Source organism: Sus scrofa, chromosome 6, assembly GCF_000003025.6.
Source record: "Sus scrofa isolate TJ Tabasco breed Duroc chromosome 6, Sscrofa11.1, whole genome shotgun sequence".
Classification (NCBI taxonomy): domain Eukaryota; kingdom Metazoa; phylum Chordata; class Mammalia; order Artiodactyla; family Suidae; genus Sus; species Sus scrofa.
In genome coordinates this window covers 57,163,305-57,181,938 of record NC_010448.4, presented here as the reverse complement: position 1 = coordinate 57,181,938, position 18,634 = coordinate 57,163,305, and the positions used below count along the sequence as shown (strand labels likewise).

General features: G+C 47.5%; 1 protein-coding gene across 5 annotated transcripts in view; it reads left to right on the top strand.

The window, feature by feature from the left end:
• The window catches only part of LOC110261288 (zinc finger protein 836-like), an 89,439-nt gene that overhangs the window by 51,557 nt on the left and 19,248 nt on the right, over nt 1–18,634 (top strand). The window contains exon 1 of one of the 5 annotated variants that reach the window (XM_021097250.1): nt 1,244–1,316. The exons of 3 other annotated variants lie outside the window; for them this stretch is intronic. The gene's annotated coding sequence lies outside the window, so the exon portion shown is untranslated. Of the gene's footprint in view, nt 1–1,243; nt 1,317–18,634 lie in introns of those variants that run through there. One more of the 5 variants, XM_021097251.1, reaches the window with a different exon arrangement.

The window sequence follows — 18,634 nt, the reverse complement described above, 5'->3', positions numbered from 1 at the left end:
AGTTATTAAAGGTAAGCGTGGAATAGAGCAAGTATTTTAATGAATAATGCAGTTCTCGTAAAAGAAACACTTTCCTTTTTTTTTTTTTTTTTTTTTTTTTTTGCTTTTGATTGCCTCTATATGATGACATGCTAACTAGACTTATGCGGTAACTAGTCCTTTCCCTGTGCCACTTAAACTCACCCAACAATGTGTGTCAAGTACATCTAAATAAAACTGGGTGGGTTTAAAAGGCAAATAAAACTTGAGCAAAAGGAACAGTGAAAAACTGCAACTTACAACAATGTTTTTTGAATGTACTGCTCTTTTGAAAATTATGGTTAGTGAGGGATATTATCACATGCCTTTGTCCTCCAGTCTCAGACCCCATGTTTTGTCCCCAAGTCTCTGGAACTGAGCAGTTTTGAGCTTTTCCTCTGGGTGAAAGAGGAATAGAAATGAAACAGCTGTTCTGTAGGATGTCGGTATGAAATGGCCCATTCTGCTCGGGGAGAATTTTTATATTTCTCATTCTAGCTTGTAAAAGAGACAAGCCCAGCTCTTGTTTCCTCACACTGCTTTAATTAGTGCTGCTGGCAGGAAATGTTCCCAGATCCAAAGACCTCCCCACAGCAGCCACCTGGCGACCCACGTTTCCAATCACTGAATTGCTCCAACCTCAGGAGCGGGACCTAGGAACCACCAGCCAGGCAAAAACAGCTCTTTATTGCACGTTGCCTGTGATGCAGCGGGTTAACGATCCAGCGTTGCCACAGCTGCAGCGCAGGTGTGATCTCTGGCCCGGGAACACAGGCTGTGAGCCTGCCAAAAAAAAAAAAAAACAACAAAAAAAAAACCAAACCCCCAAACCACAGCTTTTTATTGAAAGCATTCCGAGCAGGGGCCCACACAACCGAAAGCTTTTACCTTAAAACTGTTCTTGGAGTTCTGCTGTGGCGCAGTGAATTACGAATTTGACTGCAGGGGCTGGGGTCCCTACGGAGGCTTGGGTTCCATCCCCAGCCCAGCGTAGGTGGCAGCTGCGGCTCGCATCCAACCCCTGGCCAGGGAACCTCCTTATGCCCCGAGTGAAGCCAATAAAAGAAAACTCAACCAAGTATGCTAACGGTCCAAACAGTAACAGAATCATCACTTCCGAGGCACCGGGAAGCAACCTCAACTCAGGCCCGGTGCCCCTTCCCTGGGCTCTCGGAGCCCCGAGGCCCCGCCCCGCCCCGCCCTCTCGGGATCCTTCCCCCAGGCCCCGCCCCCTAACTCTGCGCCTGCGCAGTTTCTTAGGGAACCGGAAGCGGGGAGTGAAGGTCACGCTGCAGGGGGTAAGTTTCTCCTTTCTCGCACAAATCTGTGATTCGCGGTCTCCTGTACTCCTTCCTCAGGGTGTGGGGGCCGCCACGGTTCGAAAAAGCCAGCTCCCGCCCCTCTTCCCAAACAAATCCAGACGTCGCCGCTACAGGTCGGGTATTCCCGTTGGTTTTGCAATCGCTCTGTGCCTGCTCCCGGAGCCCTTGGTTTTTCTGCCTTCGGTCCACGTAGATGCCACCTTTCCTGTCGTTTGTCTTCATAAAACCGTTTACTATCTCCCTGGAAAGTCCTCTTCGGCGAGGAGGGTCCGTGTACCCCGCCCCTGGGGGCAGCGCCGGTCGCCCCGCTCCTGGAGAGGCCGCATCCTCCCCCTGGTCCTGGGATTCGGGAACCCGCCCTCTCCGGAGACACCCTCCCTGCAGCCCCTCTGTCCTCGCGTCCCCTCAGGCCGGTCCTTCTGCCCCGCAGGTCTCCCCTGCGTCGTCAGCCCTTCCCCGCATCCTGCGGCGCGCGCGCGGGGTGGGGGGGTTGACCTCTGCACCCAAAATCTTCAGGCTTAAATCCCACCCCCTGGAAAATGTGCTTTTCCAGTAGGCGGGGGATTTTATTCAGTCTCCATCTCTGTAAAGGTGTGAGCAAGGGGGATCCAGAGAAGCAAAGACAGAAAGCGACCAAGAGGAGGAATGAATGATGATGAACCTATGGGGACATAGAGGACAGTAACATGAAAGAGATTAAGTCTTGGAAGTAGCAGGTGGATCATGGAGTTCCTGTTGTGGCTCAGTGGTTAACGAACCCGGTTAACGAACCTGAATGTTGAGGGTTCGATCCCTGACCTCGCTCAGTGGGTCGCAGACGCGGCTCCGATCCCGCGTTGCTGTGGCTGTGCTGTAGACTGCCAGCTACAGCTCGGATTCTACCCCTAGCCTGGGAACCTCCATAGGCCGCAAAAGACAAAAAAGAAAAAAAAAAAAAAGTAGCAGATGAATCATTTGCCGGGATTGGAGAAGGACAAGGGGGAAGCGGTAGAAGGGGCAGCGGGGCCGCAACAGCGATGAGGCCCCTCACCCAGAGTTGGGGGAGAGGATAGAAGGTGGAACCGTGGGCTTCAGAGCTTCATGTCTTGGGGTGACACTCCAAGCAAAGGCAGAAAGAGAGCAGGCAGGAAGCATGGCCACTGGCGGGCCAGAGTGAGTGGGGAGGGAGGGAATGCAGCCTCTAACTCAGAGAGAGAGCAGAGTTGGGAGAAGGGGCAGAAATATACAGAGATTTAGGACAATGAGAAAGGTTAGTGGAAAGCAGCATTATTTTTATTTAAAAAAAATTTTTTTTTTTTTAGGGCCGCACCTCCACATATGGAGGTTCCCAGGCTAACAGTTGAGTCGAAGCTGTAGCCCTGGCATGCGCCACAGCCATAGCAACTCGAATCACCTCATCTGCAGCCTACACCACAGCTCACCGCAACTCGGGGTCCTTAACCCTTAACCCACTGAGCAAGGCCAGGAATCGAACCCGCAACCTCATGGTTTGTAGTCAGACTTGTTTCTGCTGCGCCACGACGAGAACTCCATCAACTATGCTTTAGTTTTTAATCATTAAAAAAGAGGGGAACAAGATGCAGAGTGGGGCAGGACAGGAGTGAGGGAAGGAATCGAGAGGAGGGCAGAGTCAACAGGAGAGCAGAGGGAAACAAAAAGAGACAGATGAAATAGGGAGCCGGATAAGCAGGATGACGTGGAAACACATAGTAGTGCAGGTAGAGGGGAGACTGGATCCGGGAGGGTGGTGGGATGTTTGGATGTGGGTGATTTAAGTTGTGATGTTTGATTTGCGGCTTTAGAATGTAGTCAGTTAATTAATTAATTTATTTGTGTTTGAGGTCCACACCCTCGGCATATGGAGGTTCCCAGGCTAGGGGTCCAGTCAGAGCTGTAGTGGCCAGCCTACACCACAGCCACAGCCACACCAGATCTGAGCAGCATCTGTGACCTACACCACAGCTCACGCCAACGCCAGACCCTTAACCCACTGAGGGAGGCCAGGGATCGAACCCACAACCTCATGGCTCCTAGTCAGATTCATTAACCACTGACCCACGACGGGAACTCCACAGAATGCAGTAAACTTAAAATTTGTTGGCTTCAATTAGGCAGATGAGGATGAGCATTGCAAACCTTGCCATGAGGCTTTGGCCTTTTGCAGTTGCTTGTATGAGAGGCTAACTTCCACTTCCAGTCCCCTAGTCAGCCAGAGGGCAGTGACTTGACTCAAGACAGTCTGCGGTCACCCCCCCTTTCCTTTTTCCTGACCTGGGAGAGAGGACAAGGACGAGGAGCCTGGGGCAAGAAATGACTGCCTCTGTCTCTAGGTGAGGCCTCTTTGAAGGAACATTAAACGCGTTTCTGGTGGATTCACTTTTTTCTGTCTCATTTTTTTACATTTAATTCTTCTTGTTGCTTGGAATAAATCTTGGTTTCGTTTCATTTCTGCTTCCCTATAAGTGATTGTAAACTTCTGACATAAGCGTTGGTGGTCTTGTATAATCAACTCATGCAGTTAATATCATATATTCTCAGTTTTTTTTAACTTTCACCTCAGAATTTTACAAGAAAAAATTTACAAAATACTTCTTTTAGTGTTTAAGGTTTGTTTGAGGCCTGCCTCCTGTCTCCACTTTATCTTATGTTTTGGGCAAGTTCTTTGGTAATTAGTAAATAATTTTAGACTATTTTGATGGTACTTGATAAAGATGTCAATGATTTTGCCGGGCGGTTTGCACCTGTGGCAAGATGGAATTTTCTTTCTTTTTTTTTGCTTTTTAGGGCCACACCTGTGGCATCTGGAAGTTCCCAGGCTAGGGGCAAATCAGAGCTGCAGCCGTTGGCCTACACAACAGCCATAGCCACTCGGGATCCGAGTTGAGTCTGCGACCTACACCACAGCTCACGGCAACGCCGGATCCTTAACCCACTGAGCGGGGCCAGGGATCAAACCTACGTCCTCACGGATGCTAGCTGCGACCTACACCACAGCTCACGGCAACGCCGGATCCTTAACCCACTGAGCGGGGCCAGGGATCAAACCTACGTCCTCACGGATGCTCGTTACCTGCTGAGCCACGAACTGTGGTGTAGGTCACAGGCGCAGCTCAGATCCTGCGTTGCTGTGGCTGCAGTGCAGGCTGGCAGCTGTAGCTCTGATCTGACCGCTAGCCTGGGAACCTCCATGTGCTGCAGGTGTGACCCTAAAAAGCAAAAAAAAAATTCCGTTTTCAGAGTTCCTTTGTGGAGCAGCAGGTTAAGGATCCAACGTTGTCCCTGTAGCCACTTTGTCACTGCTGTGACCGGTTAGGTTCAGTTCCTGCCCCCCAAACTTCCACATGCTGTGGGTGTGGAGAAAAAAGGAAGGAAGAAAAAGAAAGAAATTCTCTTTTCCATTGATTTGGAGTCTTCCTGTTTTCCCTTCCTTGACGGGCTCACAGCATCTGTCTTCCTCCCAGGGTCACTGCAGCATCTCACTGTGGGGACGTGTTTCGATGCTGGGACTGTGGTTGGGCTGAGTCATCCTCAGGGAGCGTCAAGGGACCAGGGTAGGTGATGAGGAGGCTCCCACATTTGTTTTGGACCTTTCAGCTGTAATGGAGCCTTACCCATGTGGCTACTTAATTACTCAAAAATGAGAGCCAGAAGACATAGGGAGTCCTAAAAACCCCTACCGATAGAGTTCCCGTCGTGGCTCAGTGGTTAAGGAATCCGACTAGGATCCCTGGCCTCACTCAGTGGGTTAAAGATCCGTGTTGCCGTGAGCTGTGGTGTAGGTTGCAGATGTGGCTCGGATGTGGTATTGCTGTGGCTCTGGCATAGGCTGGTGGCTATGGCTCCGATTCGACCCCTAGCCTGGGAACCTCCATATGCCGCGAGAGCGGCCCAAGAAGTGGCAAAAAGACAAAAAATAAAATAAAAACCCCTGCCGAACTGGTGTCCACCTGCAGTGCGCTGAGGTGTCCCTATGTTTAATCTGCTGTGTCACTGCTCTGCTGTAACCCCAGGGGTTCCAGGCTGTGCACACCCAGGGACCAGTTCCTTCCTTGGACGGGAGCTCTTGCCTTCCAGCCATCCATCTGCTCACAGTCAGGGGTGGTGATTTCGCTGTGCTAAGGGAGGGCAGAAGTCTGGAACCTCGGGGCGGGGGGCATGAAGGCGTCTCCCCTCAAAGAACTAGGGTGTCTTTATTGCCTGTGCGTGGAGAGAACAGGAGACAAGAAAACTGGGGACCCTCTCAATTGGAGACTTCACCACTGAATTGAAATGCCTTTGTAACGGCACTCCATCACGTCCCAGGTTGCTGTAAGTTTTCCCAGGAGCGCCGACTCCTTAACCTTCATGCTGAATGCTCAATGTCCTTTGGGTGGCAGCTTCTGACTATTCTTACTGAGATTCCTTTGCTGAGTAGTCCTGGTGCCTTTTGGCCCTGGTGGCCCGTGAACGCATGGAGGAGAGGTAGAGAAATGGGGGAATTGGAGGGGAGCCTGGAGGGGGCAGCAGGTGCGGGCATCGAGATGAGCCCAGTGAAGGACATATGGAGGCTCAAGGGGTGTGTGGACCTGGCAGCAAGCGATGTCCCAGTTCTGGCCGGAGCACCTGGAGTTGCGTTTCTGTGTAGTTGGGGGAGAATTGCATGGCTTGGGGTGCCTCAGTGTCATGGCCTGGGTTCCCTGGGACAGAACTGATGATCCTGAGATTTCTGTGCGTTGGTTTCATTGGGTATTTCATGATCCAACCCAAGAAGGAATGAAGGCAGTAGATGTAGGCAAAGAAAAGCATTTTCCTGGAGTTCCCGTCGTGGCTCAGTGGTTAATGAATCCAACTAGGAACCATGAGGTTTCGGGTTCAGTCCCTGGCCTTGCTCAGTGGGTCAAGGATCCGGCATTGCCATGAGCTGTGGTATAGGTCATAGACTCGGCTCAGATCTGGTGTTGTTGTGGCTCTGGCATAGGCCGGTGGCTACAGCTGTGATTAGACCCCTAGCCTGGGAAACTCCATATGCGGTGGGCGCGGCCCCAGAAAAGACCAAAAAAAAAAAAAAAAGGCATTTTCTTCCAGTGCTGTTAAAAGTGTGGCCTGAGCTGAGCCCATAGGGATCTTTGGGTGTTGGAAGATGAGTGCTTTGTCTTTAGGTGACAGATCAAAGGGGTGCCCCACAGCATCCCTTCCACTGCTGACCTTTCTCAGGTGTTTTGGCAGGTCAAGAATCATCATGCAGGGAGTTCCCGCCGGGACTCAGCGGAAACAAAACCAACTAGTGTCCATGAGGATGTGGATCCCTGGCCTCACTCAGTGGGTCGGGGATCTAGCGTTGCCATGAGCTGTGGTGTAGACTGCAGATGTGGCTCAGATCCCACGTTGCTGTGGCTCTGGTGTAGGCCAGCAGCTGTAGCTCCGATTCGACCGCTAGTCTGGGAACTTCCATATGCCTCGGATGTGGCCCTAAAAAGAGAAAAAAAAAAAAAAAAAAAAAAAAAGAATCATATGCAGTTTGAGTAGTAATATGGAGTAGTAACATAGGAACAATTTCAGAGACCATTTTGTGGGTTCCCTCTGGTGTTTGTTTGTTTGTTTTTAGCATTTTAGGTTACAGATGAAGAAAATTTCAGATCCACTGAGAAAGACGCAAAAGAGGATTTGGGGCGTTTGCCCGGGAGATGTCGGGTTTGTTACTGTACCAAACTTGAATCCCCTTGGCTGCATGCGGTAAAGCCAATCCACTGACAGCAGGTTGGGGTGAAGGAAAGTGCGTTTGTGGCAGGCACCAAGCCAGGAGTCCAGGGGTTGGTGCTTAAAAGGCCCCAACTCCCTGGCCACTTTGAGGGAGTGGCCTTATGGGGGGTGTGATCAGCTCACGGACATACTTGGGGTGGCTGGGTGGTGAGGCTGTCAGGGGTCAGCACCAACCTTCTGGTTCCTGTTGGTCTGGGGTCCATGTGCTTGTGGGCGAAATGGAATTAACGTCTTCCACCTGGCGAGGATTTCAGCCGCTGCCAAATGGCTCAAAGGACATGGCTCAGGATGTCACAGCCCTTGCGGAGAAACTAAAGGTCCTTCCTTGACTTTGTTTAATGGCTGAACAATTATTATTTTGGAGTTCCCATCGTGGTGCAGTGGTTAACGAATCCGACTAGGAACCCTGAGCTTGCGGGTTCGATCCCTGGCCTTGCTCAGTGGGTGAAGGATCCAGTGTTGCCATGAGCTGTGGTGTAGGTTGCAGATACGGCTCGGATCCCGAATTGCTGTGGCTGTGACTGTGGTGTAGGCCGGTGGCTACAGCTCCGATTGGGCCCCTAGCCTGGGAACCTCCATATGCCGAGGGAGCAGCCCAAGAAAAGGCAAAAAAAAAAAAAACCAAAAAACAAAACAAACTATTTTGTCTGGCTTGAGTGTTGTCCTTTCCGAATTTTCTCCCTTCTCTGATGAACTGTATTCTTTGGATAAAGTTTTCCTTTTTTTTTTTTAATTTGTGCTAAAATTGCTTGTTTTTTAAAATGACTTTTATTTTTTCCATTATAGCTGGTTTACTGCGTTCTGTCAGATTTCTACTGTACAGCAAGGTGACCCAGTCACATGTACATGTATATATTCTTTTTCTCGAATTATCCTCCATCATGTTCCATCACAAGTGACTAGGCAGAGTTCCCAGGGCGACACAGCGGGATCTCATTGCTTATCCACTCCAAAGGCAATAGTTGGCATCTGTTAACCCCAGGTTCCCAGTCCATCCCGCTTCCTGAGTAAAGTTTTTCTGCAGACAAAAGGCAGGCGCAGGACATGGAGGAGGGCCTCTTCTGGGAAGGTCCCCTAAGGTCCTGCTTGGTTACAGTTTCTCCCCGTTTTTTGACTCCTCAGTCTCGAGGAAAGGGAGCCACGTTTTGGATGGAGAGCTAAATCATAAACCTGGCAGAGGCACTCCATCTTCGTTACCATTTCTGGTTTGTTTGTGTGTTCGTTTCTGGCTGTGCCCACGGCATGTGAAAGTTCCTGGGGCCAGGGATCGAACCCACGCCACAGCAGGGACCCGAGCCACAGCCGTGGCAATGCCAGATCCTTAACTGCTAGGCCACCAGGGAACGCCTACCATTTCTGTTTTACCTTCATCTAACTCTTTGAAGGAACAGGACATAGACTGTCCCGGCCGCTTCCTGCTGCAATGAGGTGTCATCCTGCCTCGATTCAGCAAATGGGCAGAACTGGAAGTAATCTCTAGTTCCAAGCCTCGCAACAGTATTTTGTATCCTGAAAACACTGCTTGTCTTTCTTTTTTCCTTTTAAGAGCTTTATTGAAGTAGAATTGACTGTAAAACCTTTTACCTATTTAACGAATACAACTTAATGTTTCATATATGTTTTCATATTGTGAAAGATTATCATAAGCTAGTTAGCGTATCCCTTACCCGGCCTTTTTTTTTTTTTTTTTTTTTTTTGCCATTTCTTGGGCCGCGCCCGCGGCATATGGAGGTTCCCAGGCTAGGGGTCTCATCGGAGCTGTAGCCGCCAGCCTACGCCACAGTCACAGCAATGCGGGATCCGAGCCGCATCTGCAACCTACACCACAGCTCACGGCAACGCCGGATCCTTAACCCACTGAGCAAGGCCAGGGATCGAACCGCAACCTCATGGTTCCTAGTCAGATTCGTTAACCACTGCGCCACGACGGGAACTCCTACCTGGTCTTATTGATCATTTTCTTCTTTTTTTGTGTGTGCTGTGAGAACACTTAAGATCTACCCTCTTAGCCCCTGTCAAGTATACAAGACAGTATATTTACCTGTAGTCTCCATGCCGTGTATAGATCTCCAGAATTTACTCACCTTGCCTACCTGAACGTTTGTATCCTTTTTACTTTTTATTTTTATTTTTAAAGTTGTATTGGCGTTTAGTTGGCTTAACAAATGTCGTGTTAGCTTTGGACGTACAGCAAAAGGAATCAGTCATCCATACAGATATATCCATTCTTTTTTCCCCATATAGGTTATCGAAAACTATTGAGTAGATTTTCCTGTGCTACGCAGTAGGTTCTCGTTCATCATCTATTTTATACCATAGTGTCGTTACTTCTCTTTTTGGTTATGTTGTTACAGCACCTGGACAAACATTGAAAAAGTAGTGGACATGTTATATTGAGGTTCATGATCAAATACACCCTTATAGCTTTTCTCAAAAGAGTCTTTCTATTTCAGACAGCAACCAGGAAAGTAAGTCCTGGAATGTTGCTTTTTTACAACTATTCAGTAACCAAGTAGCCTTTTGAAGTATTTTATATATGCGTTTTAACTTGTCCCAGGGTATTAATTATACATAGCAGGAGCTATTGGTCTCTGTTTTTTTCTTTTCTTTTTTTTTTTTTTTTTTAATGCCAAACTATAATGTAAGGCAGCTTTATTAGCTAATATTCTTCTGGCGGAAAAATCTGGTGTCTTTTGCTGGGAGGCTATGGCTTGAGCTGTTTCATGGCTGTATCTAAAGTGGGATATGAGGAAACCTTGAAGCCGTAAAGTTGCAGCTTGCAGCTGTTAACAGCTGCTGTTTTTGAGAACAGTTGGTGGTGCCCTTCCATCTAATAAAATTTTGAAAATGCCAGTTCTTGGTAAGAGAGGAATGTGTCTGAACCCACAGTGGCCACCTACTTGATTTCGAATGTCAGAACCACAATTACTCTATTCTGATTTTCTTCATGCGTTTCTCCTTAATGGCAAAAGCAGATGTACAGCGCAGGTTTCAGAGGCCACAAACAGGCTGTTTCAGTTAGCTTAAAGCTCAAATTAAATCATGTATGAGCCGGAAGGACTCCCCCATACCTTAGCATGAGAAAATTTCCATGTTATCATACACAGTTGTCACATTAGCACTGTACACAGGCGTTCAGCAATAGACTTAAAAATACAGCGGGCACTGGCATATCTCAGGAGCAGTCATACACTGTGAAAAATCCCTTAGAAAATGATTTTCTGGAGTTCCTGATGTGGCGCAGCAGGTCAGGGGCCCAGTGTTATCTCTGTGAGGATGCAGGTTCAACCCCTGGCCTTGCCCAATTCAGTTTTCGGCATTTGCCGCCAGCTGCGATCTGCCCCTCAGCTGCTGCTCCAGTTCAGCCCCTAGCCTGGGAACTTCCATATGTTGCAGATGCTACCATTAAAAAACAAACAAACAAACGAAAAACAAGTAAATGATCTTCCTCCCCTAAACACTCTGGGCAACAGCATGATTAGAAGTCAAACAGTAATTTTCAGTTTTGACACGGAGACAGACCTTTGGTACATGGTCCAATTAAAGTAGCCACACAAGCCTGGTCCGCGTTCTTGGGTCTCCTGCCTGCCACCGGCGTTGTTTTCTTCCCATCCTGGTGTAAACGTTGTTTGGGGTCAGCAGTCCTTTCTATGGACCAGTCTGTAGAAGAGCAAAGGCTCTTCTCAAGGGAGGAGTAAGTACTTAAGAGTTAATTACCTTCAATTTCTTGGTGCATGATGTACTTTACCTGGTAAGGAGTTCCCTGGTGGCCTAGCAGTTAAGGAGCTGGTGTTGTCATGGCTGTGGTTCTAGTCACTGCTGTCCCTGGCCTAAACTTCTATATGCCATGGGTGCAGCCAAAAAAAAAAAAAAAAAAAGAATGCCTGATAAGTGGCCTTTCATCTACATTGGGGAGACAGTTCTTTAAATGATGCTTTTTCCAGTATGTATAATCTGCTAGTTATAGATCATGGGGCATCTGATCTTTATCCAAAGGTAAATTACAGTGATCAGCTTCAGAACAGGCTGAGAGGAGTTCCCTGGTGGCCTAGTGGGTTTAGGATCAGGCATTGTCACTTCTGTGGCTCAGCTTTTTTTTTTTTTTGCTAATTAGGGCTGCACCCACGGCATATGGAGGTTCCCAGGCTGGAGGTTGAATCGGAGCTACAGCTGCCAGTCTACACCACAGCCACAGCAACATAAGATCCGACAACATAAGATCCGAGCCACATCTGTGACCTACACCACAGCTCATGGCAACGCCGGATCCTTAACCAACTGAGCGAAGCCAGGGATCGAACCTGCAACCTCATGGATCCTAGTCGGGTTTGTCAACTGCTGAGCCATAAAGGGAACTCCTGTGGTGCAGCTTTGATTCCTGGCCTGGAAGCTTCTGCATGTGCCCTGAGTACAGCCTAAATAAATGAATAAATAAAAGGAAGCAAGCTTAGAATATCTCCTTTTGTTTGTTTGTTTGTTTGTTTGTTTTTGTCTTTTGTCTTTTGTCTTTGAGGGCTGCACTCTGGTTATATGGAGGTTCCCAGGCTATGGGTCTAATTGGAGCTGTTGCTGCTAACCTACGCCAGAGCCACAGCAACGCCAGATCCAAGCGGCATCTGCGACCTACACTACACCACACACAGCTCATGGCAATGCCGGATCCTTAACCCACTGAGTGAGGCCAGGGATCGAACCTGCACTTCATGGTTCCTAGTCGGATTCGTTTCTGCTGTGCCATTCCGGGAACTCCTAGAATATCTTTTAATAACTCAGTTAAACTTTACAATAATGTACCATAGCAGCAAAGACCTATTTGGGGATAGGAGTTTTAGACAGTAAGTACTGATCTCTATGAACAAAACTGGAATTTAACATCTGTTGAAATGTAATCTTTTTCTCTCCAAAATTATCCTCATTTTTACCAAATATGGCCAAATTAATGTGTTTGCAAAATAAGTCTGGTTAATTGATCACATCGGCTTTTTTAATTGGTTGCTTTGGAACTTTTCATAAGGAATCTCAGACTGCACTTTGTTTTTCTTTTTAGGACCATACTTGGGGCATGCAGAAGTTCCCAGGTTAGGGGTCAATTCAGAGCTGCGGCTGCCGGCCAACACCACAGCCACAGCAAAACAGGATCCAAGCCACACCTGCAGCCTATACCACAGCTCATGGCAATTCTGTATCCTTAACTCACTGAGTGAGGCCAGGGATCAAACCTGCATCCTCGTGGATACTAGTCAGATTCTTAGCCCACTGAGCCAACTGAGCCACAGTGGGAACTCCCAGACTGAACTTTTATTTATTTATTTATTTATTTATTTTTGCTTTTTAGGGCCGCACCCGCGGCATATGGAGGTTCCCGGGTTAGGGGTCCAATCAAAGCTGCAGCTGCCAGCCTACACCACAGCCACAGCAACGTGGGATCCGAGCCGCGTCTGCAACCTACACCACAGCTCACGGCAACGCCAGATCCTTTACCCGCTGAGCGAGGTCAGGGGTCGAACCCGCAACCTCATGGCTCCTAGTTGGACTCATTTCCGCTGCGCCACAACGGGATCCCCCAAGACTGAACTTTTAAAAGGCCTCTCAGGGACAGGAGAACCTCACCAAGGGCTTATCACAGATTCCAGCTGCAGTTTCTATAAACTTGGGTGAATTTTTGTTTTCTCCTTGTCCCCAAAATATTTTGAGATCTTAAATTTGTCAAGAGGTGACCTTCCTTGTTCATCTGACAAGGCTTTTGGGAACCTGAGAGTTTCTAATTTCTGGAGGGATCAGGTAGAAAGAAAAGATAAATATTTCAATTTTATTTTTCTTAAGAAGGCAAAAGTAGACAAATTTAGTTTTGTCTAGCAATCAGTGTTCCTGCATTTTATTTTAGTTTAAAATGACCTACATTTCCAGTGAATTTTTATCATTTAAGTTAATTTGGCGAAACTTTAAAGTTTCAAGCTAATAAGAATCTGGAAAAACATAATTATTTCTAAAGTGTTTACCTAAACTTTTTGTACCATTTAGCTCTATTTTATTTTATTTATTTATTATTATTATTTTTTTGTCTTTTTGCCGTTTCTAGGGCTAATTCTGCGGCATATGGAGGTTCCCAGGCTAGGGGTCGAATCGGAGCTGTAGCCGCCCACCTATGCCAGAGCCATAGCAACTCAGGATCCGACCGCGTCTGCGACCTACACCACAGCTCATGGCAATGCCAGTTCCCTAACCCACTGCGCAAGGCCAGGGATCAAACCCGCAACCTCATGGTTCCTAGTCGAATTCGTTAACCACTGAGCCATGACGGGAACTCCTAGCTCTATTTTATTATTTATGACAATATCACACTAAGTTAATTTTCTTGCTGACAAATTTTGTAACAGCTATAATATGAATTTATTGACTTTTAGTAAACATTTTCTTTTTTTTTCTTCTTTTTTTTTTTGGCTGTCGCAAGGCATATGGAATTCCCAGGCCAGGGATCGGATCTGAGCCACACTTGCAACCTAACCACACTGCAGCAGTGCTGGATCCTTTAATCCACTGTGCCTGGCCAGGAATGAAACCTGCATCCTAGCCCTGCAGACATACCACTGATCCCGTTGTGCCCCAGTGAGAACTCGACCAGCTATTAATTTAATATTGAATATTTTCCACATCCCATGAACTTGAAATTCATTTGGGTTATTTTCTTTTGTATTTAGAAATGTTTGATGGACTGGGAGTTTGGAGTTCCTCGGTGCAAACTCTTATGTTTAGAATGGATAAGCAATGAGGTATAACACAGGGAACTGTATCCAGTCACTTGGGATTGGCTGTGAGGGAAGGTAATCTAATGAAAAGGAATGTATGTATATTCTATGAATGACTGGGTCACTTTGCTGTACAGCAGGAATTGGCACAGCCTTGTAAATGAACTGTGCTTTAATTAAAAAAATACAAAAAAAAAAGGGAGTTCCCATCGTGGCGCAGTGGTTAATGAATCCGACTAGGAACCATGAGGTTGCAGTTCGATCCCTGGCCTTGCTCAGTGGGTTAAGGATTCAGCGTTGCCGTGAGCTGTGGTGTAGGTTGCAGACGTGGCTCGGATCCTGCGTTGCTGTGACTGTGGTGTAGGCTGGCAGCTACAGCTCCGATTGGACCCCTAGCCTGGGAACCTCCATATGCCATGGGTGCGGCCCTAGAAATGGAAAAAAAAAAAAAAAAAAAAAAAAGACAAAAAAAGAGAAATGTTTGATTTATTAGCACTTATTTTCCTTTAAGCCAATTAAATAGAGCTCACTTACAAATCAACCTCCACAATATTATCCAATAACAGAGAAACATAATCATAACGAGACATATGTATATCCAGACAGGAAGAGATCTCATAGGTCTATTTTAAAATATAATCATGAATCAGATTTTTTTTTTTTTTTTTTTTTTTTTTTTTGTCTTTTTGCCATTTCTTGGGCTGCTCCCGCGGCATATGGAGGTTCCCAGGCTAGGGGTCGAATCGGAGCTGTAGCCACCGGCCTACGCCAGAGCCACAGCAACGTGGGATCCGAGCCGCGTCTGCAGCCTACACCACAGCTCACGGCAACGCCGGATCATTAACCCACTGAGCAAGGGCAGGGACTGAACCCGCAACCTCATGGTTCCTAGTCGAATTCGTTAACCACTGTGCCACGACGGGAACTCCTGAATCAAATATTTTAATGTAAAACATTAGTTTATACATTTTGTTGTATTTCCCCTCTTTATCGTAAAACAGCTCTAATTGTATGATTGTTGCATAGGTTTTGTTTTGATTCTTTTTCTTTTCTTTTTTTAAATTTTTTTTCTTTTTTGTGGTCACCCCATAGCATATGGAGTTCCCCACCCAGGGATCAGATCTGAGGTGCAGTTGTGACCCACGAGGCAGCAACACCGGATCCTCCGGCCTATTTTGTTGGGACTGGGGATTGAACCTGCACCCTGGCGCGGCAGAGATGCTGCTGGTCCTGCTGCACCACAGTGGGAACCCCTGGTTCTTTGTTTTTGTTTTCGTTTTTCTTTTTATAGCATCACCTGCAGCACATGCAAGTTCCCGGGCTAGGGGTTGAATTGGATCTGCAGCTGCAGGCCTGCGCCACAGCCACAGCCACGCCAGCCATGAGCTGCATCTGCCACCTACCCCATAGCTTGAAGCAATGTCAGATCCTTAACCACTGAGCGAGGCCAGGGATCGAACCTGTGTCCTCATGGATCCTAGTCAGATATGTTAACCACTGAGCCACAACGGGAACTGCATCCTCACCTTTTTCAAACAAGGATCCCTCTTTTCTTTTTTTTTTTTTTTTTGTCTTTTTGCCATTTCTTGGGCTGCTCCCCGAAGCATATGGAGGTTCCCAGGCTAGGGTCGAATCGGAGCTGTAGCCACTGGCTTACACCAGAGCCACAGCAACTTGGGATCCAAGCTGTGTCTGCAACCTAAACCACAGCTCACAGCAACGCCAGATCCTTAACCCACTGAACAAGGCCAGGGATCGAACCTGCAACCTCATGGTTCCTAGTGGGATTTGTTAACCACTGAGCCACGATGGGAACTCCAAGGATCCCTCTTTTAATAAGAAACAACAGGCAGATGGAAGGATAGGGAATCGTAGCCTCATGTGTCACTGTGTCATGACAGTTTACCTGGCATGTGCAAAATTGAAAAATAACAGTTTGAATAAGTTAAATTTACTTACTCGAGTATTTAAAAAAAAAGCCTCTTTCCCCCCCTTTACCCCTCTGCTTTGAAGTTCCATTAATTAACCAAAGCCGAAGTCTTAGGCAGAGTGGATTGTGTTTGTATTTCAGGTACACGATAAGAATTAACTTCCGGCTTTCTCCTAGGAATATTTTTGTTCTCTCAAGGTCAGAATTCTGAAAAAAGTATTTTAGCAAGCCAGCTTTCTCTACCTGCATATGCAAAATGAGCCAATTCTGGAATTTCAAGAGTTTCATCTTAGCCAGTTTTCTTCAGAGTCTAAAGAATATTGTGGCCACACAGTATTAAATCATTTTTTCCCCTTTAGTCATAGGTTCACAGCTATAATCAACATTTCTCTACAGTGTGCCCCAAGGGGCACATTCCCCATCCACAAAGACAAGAAAAACAAAACACAGATGACACCTCCAAAGAAACCAAATGCTAGCATCCAAAGAAACCAAGAATTGGAGTTTCCTAATGGCTCAGCAGGTTAAAGACCTTGCATTGGAGTTTTTGTTGTGGTTCAGTGGGTTAAGAACCCAGCTAGCATCCATGAGGATGCAGATTCAGTCCCTGGCCTTGCTCAGTGGGCTAAGGATCCAGTGTTGCCTCGAGCTGCGGTACAGGTGACAGATGTGGCTGGGATCTGGCGAGGCTGTGGCTGCTGTGTAGGCTGGCAGCTGTAGCTCCGACTCAGCCACTAGCCTGGGAACTTCCATATGCTGCAGTGTGGCCCTCAAAAGACACAAAGAGAAAGGAAAAAAAAAAGAAAAAAAAAAAAAAAAGACCTGGCATTGTCATTGCTGTGGTTTGGGTCATTGCTGTGGTTTGGATTTGATCCCTGGCCCCAGAATGTCTCTGTGCTCTGGGTGTGGCCAAACCCCCAAAAAACCCAAACCCCAAAGAGTCAGCTCACCAGGAGGGCTGAGGTCCAACTGTTCCTCTCTCCCACTGGGTTACCCGTCACTAGTACAAAAGGAACAGGTTTACTGTGGGGAGGAAGAGCCCAGGGTGGATAGGAAGGGGGTTTGGTTGCACACAGCACAGCCACTCACCCTCCTGCAGCAAGTCTGTGGACGCCCAGATGTCTGTCTGTCCTGCTGGACAGGGTCCAAGAGCTGCCACCGGCCAGCGTCTTGATTCTTTTATGTAAGTAAATCTTCAGTTCCAGGGGCTGTTTTTTCTCATTTCCTGGAGGCCCGTCCCTGTGGTGGTACAGGATGGAGCAGCTTGTGTCATGGCTACAGCCTGGTCACCATGTAGTCAGCATCTTCCCCCCTGATGGGGTTTTGGTGTCTGCCACGCAGCTCAAAGCACGTGGCTCAGAATGTTCTCTGGAGCCTGTAAGGAGAAACTCAAAGAACCTTGACTTTGTTTAATGGCTAAACTATCATTATTTTGTCTCGCTTTGGCTGCTGTCCTGTCTTTGCTGTGTTTTCTCACTTCATTCATTACATTTATTCTTTCTTTCTTTCCTTTTTTTTTTTTTTTTTTTTTGACGTTTTGCATTTTCTTGGGCCGCTTCCGCGGCATATGAAGGTTCCCAGGCTAGGGGTCCAATCGGAGCTGTAGCCACAGGCCTACACCAGAGCCACAGCAACACGGAATCCAAGCCACGTCTGCAGCCTACAGCATAGTTCACAGCAACGCCGGATCCTTAACCCACTGAGCAAGGCCAGGGATCGAACCCGCAACCTCATGGTTCCTAGTCAGATTTGTTAACCACTGAGCCATGACGGAACTCCTAAATTTATTCTTTGACTAAAGTTTTGTTTTTTTTTTTAATTTCTTATTGACTAAAGTTTTTCTACAGACAGTAGGCAGGCAGAGGACATGGGAGGTAGGGAGTTGGGTTCTGGGGAGGTCCTATGGGTCCTGCAAGCGCATCATTGGAAACCTCTTTCTTTTATGTGTGGTTTTTTGAGATGACAGTGTTTGGTCCCTGCTCCCTGTGAGTCCAGACACGGTGTGTTCCATCTCGTGGTTCCCCGGGTGTCTTCCTATGTACTTTTCCCTCAGACATGATTTATTAGAGTTTGGAATGTCTTCTGCTATTTTATAACAGAGTGTGGGTATGAGTCATACGGAGCCTGTGTGGGATTTATGAGAATTTGCAAGGTCGCTTGAGCACAGAAGGGAAATTATGAGTTCTAAACTTCAAAGTTCAGAATGTTTTCATTAGAGAGATTCTGCTAGGTCTGGGTATGTGGACAGAACTTGCGAGGAGCCAGTAAGTTCTTTCATGTGGGGAAAGATTGTTCCAAGAATCAGAAGGCCAGCGTTCCCCAGGTGGCTCAGGGGGTTAAGAACCTGACTGGTATCCGTGAAGATGTGGGTTCAATCCCTGGCCTCGCTCAGTGGATTAAGGATCTGGTGTTGCCATGGGCTGTGGTGTAGGGCACAGACTTGGCCCAGACCCTGAGTTGCTGTGGCTGTGGTGTAGGCTGGCAGCTGTAGTTCCAATTCGACCCCTAGCCTGGGAACTTCCATATGCTGTAGGTGTGGCCCTTAAAAAAAAAAAAAGAAAAAGATCAGGGGGCTGGCAATGCCACAGTGACCCACATCCCAGAAGCACACCCCTGAGAAGCTATAGCTGCTACTTTCTTGCTGCCAAGCTAGAGCAGGTTCCTCTACTGTGCTCTCCCTGCCTGACTCACTCACTCTCTCTCCCTCTCTCTCTCTCTCTCTCTCTCTCTCTCTCTCTCTCTCTCTCTCTCTCTCTCTCTCTCTCTCTCTCACACACACACACACACACACACACATGCAAAATAGAGAACAGGGCGTTCCTGCTGCGGGGCAGTGGGTTAAGGATCCACTGTTGCTACAGCTCTGGCGTAGGTCACAA